We start from the raw sequence: 5,000 nt of genomic DNA, 5'->3' as shown, positions 1-5,000 counted from the left end.
GAACCTCTCCAGAGACTGAGCAGGTGCAGGATGTCCTAACTGTTCAGAGATCTTGTCTTGGTCTTGTCTTCCATGGAATTGTAGGGTGCCAAAAGCAAGCTCACATGCGTTGGCCGGGAATCGAACCCGGGTCAACTGCTTGGAAGGCAGCTATGCTCACCACTATACCACCAACGCTACATGCTGAAACTCGCCTAGCATGTACCATTGCAATATACCCAAGAGAAAAATGAGCTTGCTTATTTGCCTACTTTGCTAGATGTAAGCAGTGGGACACATGGTGATACTGCTTACAGACTTCAATTCAAGACTTCAGAAAGATCATGTGCCCCCCTGGATGATGCTGGTGCAACACACACAGCAAAGGACAGCAATTTGAAGTCTGGAAGATTCCAGGGCAAGGGTGGGAAGGATGAAAAGCTAGGTGGCCATGCAACCATTCCTGCTAACCCAAAGCTTACTTGTGCCCTACAACACATTGGCTTAAGACTTGACCAAATCCAATGCTCCAATATGGGGAAGCTTCTCTGTTCGCTGTTTTTTTTTTTTTTTTAAGTGCGGTGTCACAGTTCACCCATCTCTTCAACTGCAAGAACGGCCCAGGAGTAGTCTTAGCTACCCTAATATGTACGTTACAGCAGGGCCCTTATTACACTTTCTCTTACAGGGCAATGGAAACCGTTTTGCCCATGCGATAAAGCAAGGTGCAAAAATGAATTCATGCCTAGCAGAGGATGGTTTCGATCCATCGACCTCTGGGTTATGGGCCCAGCACGCTTCCACTGTGCCACTCTGCTTCTGTTTGTATCCAACCTTCAAGTTTAAGAAGGGTACATTAGTTGAAATAGTTACACTACTATATATGTTACAGCAAGGCCCTAATGACACTTTCTCTTAAGGGGCTATGGCCGACAATTGGCCCATATGGTAAGCAAGGTATAAAAACCAACGTACACCTAGCAGAGGATGGTTTCGATCCATCGACCTCTGGATTATGGGCCCAGCACGCTTCCGCTGCGCCACTCTGCTGCCATACAGTGAATGCTTCATTGTGGGAAAAAGTGGCGTTAAACTTCTTGGAGCAGACTTACTTCCTCACTCCACAAGACACACATACATCCCCATAAAATCATTTAGCAACAACTGCAGGCACAGTCTCTGTGGCGCAATCGGTTAGCGCGTTCGGCTGTTAACCGAAAGGTTGGTGGTTCAAGCCCACCCAGGGACGGCCTTTCCTTTTGTGTTCAACAGTTGTCCGAAGAGAACCCCAGATAGCCATGTAGATTCATTTGAGACACGTTGGAATCTCATTCACGTTCATGAAAAGGGTGAGCAGCATCAAGTTCATGTCTTAGTGATACAACAGACATCCCTGGCAGTGTCTGTGACCAAATGAAGTTTTCTGTACCCCAGAAGCAGCAGTAAAGTATTAGCCGGGGATCGAACCCAAAGCCTGGCGACGGCTGTCAAGCCAAAGAAAGGCAGTTCAAGCCCACCCAAGGACAGGCTCGCTTTAGTGCCTTGCTAGCTATTTGTTTAGAACATTATAGAGTGTCTGCATTAAGTGTTGACCATTTAGAAAGAACTTTAAGCTGGCGTAGAGTCTGCTGCACCGGAATGGAACCTCTCCAGAGACTGAGCAGGTGCAGGATGTCCTAACTGTTCAGAGATCTTGTCTTGGTCTTGTCTTCCATGGAATTGTAGGGTGCCAAAAGCAAGCTCACATGCGTTGGCCGGGAATCGAACCCGGGTCAACTGCTTGGAAGGCAGCTATGCTCACCACTATACCACCAACGCTACATGCTGAAACTCGCCTAGCATGTACCATTGCAATATACCCAAGAGAAAAATGAGCTTGCTTATTTGCCTACTTTGCTAGATGTAAGCAGTGGGACACATGGTGATACTGCTTACAGACTTCAATTCAAGACTTCAGAAAGATCATGTGCCCCCCTGGATGATGCTGGTGCAACACACACAGCAAAGGACAGCAATTTGAAGTCTGGAAGATTCCAGGGCAAGGGTGGGAAGGATGAAAAGCTAGGTGGCCATGCAACCATTCCTGCTAACCCAAAGCTTACTTGTGCCCTACAACACATTGGCTTAAGACTTGACCAAATCCAATGCTCCAATATGGGGAAGCTTCTCTGTTCGCTGTTTTTTTTTTTTTTTTAAGTGCGGTGTCACAGTTCACCCATCTCTTCAACTGCAAGAACGGCCCAGGAGTAGTCTTAGCTACCCTAATATGTACGTTACAGCAGGGCCCTTATTACACTTTCTCTTACAGGGCAATGGAAACCGTTTTGCCCATGCGATAAAGCAAGGTGCAAAAATGAATTCATGCCTAGCAGAGGATGGTTTCGATCCATCGACCTCTGGGTTATGGGCCCAGCACGCTTCCACTGTGCCACTCTGCTTCTGTTTGTATTCAACCTTCAAGTTTAAGAAGGGTACATTAGTTGAAATAGTTACACTACTATATATGTTACAGCAAGGCCCTAATGACACTTTCTCTTAAGGGGCTATGGCCGACAATTGGCCCATATGGTAAGCAAGGTATAAAAACCAACGTACACCTAGCAGAGGATGGTTTCGATCCATCGACCTCTGGATTATGGGCCCAGCACGCTTCCGCTGCGCCACTCTGCTGCCATACAGTGAATGCTTCATTGTGGGAAAAAGTGGCGTTAAACTTCTTGGAGCAGACTTACTTCCTCACTCCACAAGACACACATACATCCCCATAAAATCATTTAGCAACAACTGCAGGCACAGTCTCTGTGGCGCAATCGGTTAGCGCGTTCGGCTGTTAACCGAAAGGTTGGTGGTTCAAGCCCACCCAGGGACGGCCTTTCCTTTTGTGTTCAACAGTTGTCCGAAGAGAACCCCAGATAGCCATGTAGATTCATTTGAGACACGTTGGAATCTCATTCACGTTCATGAAAAGGGTGAGCAGCATCAAGTTCATGTCTTAGTGATACAACAGACATCCCTGGCAGTGTCTGTGACCAAATGAAGTTTTCTGTACCCCAGAAGCAGCAGTAAAGTATTAGCCGGGGATCGAACCCAAAGCCTGGCGACGGCTGTCAAGCCAAAGAAAGGCAGTTCAAGCCCACCCAAGGACAGGCTCGCTTTAGTGCCTTGCTAGCTATTTGTTTAGAACATTATAGAGTGTCTGCATTAAGTGTTGACCATTTAGAAAGAACTTTAAGCTGGCGTAGAGTCTGCTGCACCGGAATGGAACCTCTCCAGAGACTGAGCAGGTGCAGGATGTCCTAACTGTTCAGAGATCTTGTCTTGGTCTTGTCTTCCATGGAATTGTAGGGTGCCAAAAGCAAGCTCACATGTGTTGGCCGGGAATCGAACCCGGGTCAACTGCTTGGAAGGCAGCTATGCTCACCACTATACCACCAACGCTACATGCTGAAACTCGCCTAGCATGTACCATTGCAATATACCCAAGAGAAAAATGAGCTTGCTTATTTGCCTACTTTGCTAGATGTAAGCAGTGGGACACATGGTGATACTGCTTACAGACTTCAATTCAAGACTTCAGAAAGATCATGTGCCCCCCTGGATGATGCTGGTGCAACACACACAGCAAAGGACAGCAATTTGAAGTCTGGAAGATTCCAGGGCAAGGGTGGGAAGGATGAAAAGCTAGGTGGCCATGCAACCATTCCTGCTAACCCAAAGCTTACTTGTGCCCTACAACACATTGGCTTAAGACTTGACCAAATCCAATGCTCCAATATGGGGAAGCTTCTCTGTTCGCTGTTTTTTTTTTTTTTTTTATTTTTATTTTTTTAAGTGCGGTGTCACAGTTCACCCATCTCTTCAACTGCAAGAACGGCCCAGGAGTAGTCTTAGCTACCCTAATATGTACGTTACAGCAGGGCCCTTATTACACTTTCTCTTACAGGGCAATGGAAACCGTTTTGCCCATGCGATAAAGCAAGGTGCAAAAATGAATTCATGCCTAGCAGAGGATGGTTTCGATCCATCGACCTCTGGGTTATGGGCCCAGCACGCTTCCGCTGTGCCACTCTGCTTCTGTTTGTATTCAACCTTCAAGTTTAAGAAGGGTACATTAGTTGAAATAGTTACACTACTATATATGTTACAGCAAGGCCCTAATGACACTTTCTCTTAAGGGGCTATGGCCGACAATTGGCCCATATGGTAAGCAAGGTATAAAAACCAACGTACACCTAGCAGAGGATGGTTTCGATCCATCGACCTCTGGGTTATGGGCCCAGCACGCTTCCGCTGCGCCACTCTGCTGCCATACAGTGAATGCTTCATTGTGGGAAAAAGTGGCGTTAAACTTCTTGGAGCAGACTTACTTCCTCACTCCACAAGACACACATACATCCCCATAAAATCATTTAGCAACAACTGCAGGCACAGTCTCTGTGGCGCAATCGGTTAGCGCGTTCGGCTGTTAACCGAAAGGTTGGTGGTTCAAGCCCACCCAGGGACGGCCTTTCCTTTTGTGTTCAACAGTTGTCCGAAGAGAACCCCAGATAGCCATGTAGATTCATTTGAGACACGTTGGAATCTCATTCACGTTCATGAAAAGGGTGAGCAGCATCAAGTTCATGTCTTAGTGATACAACAGACATCCCTGGCAGTGTCTGTGACCAAATGAAGTTTTCTGTACCCCAGAAGCAGCAGTAAAGTATTAGCCGGGGATCGAACCCAAAGCCTGGCGACGGCTGTCAAGCCAAAGAAAGGCAGTTCAAGCCCACCCAAGGACAGGCTCGCTTTAGTGCCTTGCTAGCTATTTGTTTAGAACATTATAGAGTGTCTGCATTAAGTGTTGACCATTTAGAAAGAACTTTAAGCTGGCGTAGAGTCTGCTGCACCGGAATGGAACCTCTCCAGAGACTGAGCAGGTGCAGGATGTCCTAACTGTTCAGAGATCTTGTCTTGGTCTTGTCTTCCATGGAATTGTAGGGTGCCAAAAGCAAGCTCACATGCGTTGGCCGGGAATCGAA

At 47.0% G+C, this 5,000-nt stretch overlaps 7 non-coding genes across 7 annotated transcripts in view; 3 read left to right on the top strand and 4 right to left on the bottom strand.

Moving 5' to 3' along the window:
- Positions 1-105: 105 nt before the first annotated feature.
- Positions 106-177, bottom strand: TRNAG-UCC (transfer RNA glycine (anticodon UCC)). The gene has a single exon. It is a non-coding gene; the product is annotated as a tRNA-Gly (tRNA).
- Positions 178-1,154: 977 nt separating this feature from the next.
- On the top strand, positions 1,155-1,228 carry TRNAN-GUU (transfer RNA asparagine (anticodon GUU)). The gene has a single exon. It is a non-coding gene; the product is annotated as a tRNA-Asn (tRNA).
- A 497-nt stretch (positions 1,229-1,725) lies between these two features.
- Positions 1,726-1,797, bottom strand: TRNAG-UCC (transfer RNA glycine (anticodon UCC)). The gene has a single exon. It is a non-coding gene; the product is annotated as a tRNA-Gly (tRNA).
- A 977-nt stretch (positions 1,798-2,774) lies between these two features.
- On the top strand, positions 2,775-2,848 carry TRNAN-GUU (transfer RNA asparagine (anticodon GUU)). Its single transcript has one exon. It is a non-coding gene; the product is annotated as a tRNA-Asn (tRNA).
- Positions 2,849-3,345: 497 nt separating this feature from the next.
- Positions 3,346-3,417, bottom strand: TRNAG-UCC (transfer RNA glycine (anticodon UCC)). The gene has a single exon. It is a non-coding gene; the product is annotated as a tRNA-Gly (tRNA).
- Positions 3,418-4,409: 992 nt separating this feature from the next.
- Positions 4,410-4,483, top strand: TRNAN-GUU (transfer RNA asparagine (anticodon GUU)). Its single transcript has one exon. It is a non-coding gene; the product is annotated as a tRNA-Asn (tRNA).
- Positions 4,484-4,980: 497 nt separating this feature from the next.
- TRNAG-UCC (transfer RNA glycine (anticodon UCC)) overlaps positions 4,981-5,000 on the bottom strand; it is a 72-nt gene continuing 52 nt past the window's right edge. The window contains exon 1 of the tRNA in view: positions 4,981-5,000. This exon is cut by the window's right edge and continues 52 nt beyond it. This is a non-coding gene — a tRNA (tRNA-Gly).

This window comes from Hyperolius riggenbachi, chromosome 4 (genome assembly GCF_040937935.1).
Source record: "Hyperolius riggenbachi isolate aHypRig1 chromosome 4, aHypRig1.pri, whole genome shotgun sequence".
In the NCBI taxonomy this organism is placed as follows: domain Eukaryota; kingdom Metazoa; phylum Chordata; class Amphibia; order Anura; family Hyperoliidae; genus Hyperolius; species Hyperolius riggenbachi.
Note: the sequence above shows the minus strand (reverse complement) of the source record. Positions and strands in the feature narration are given on the sequence as shown.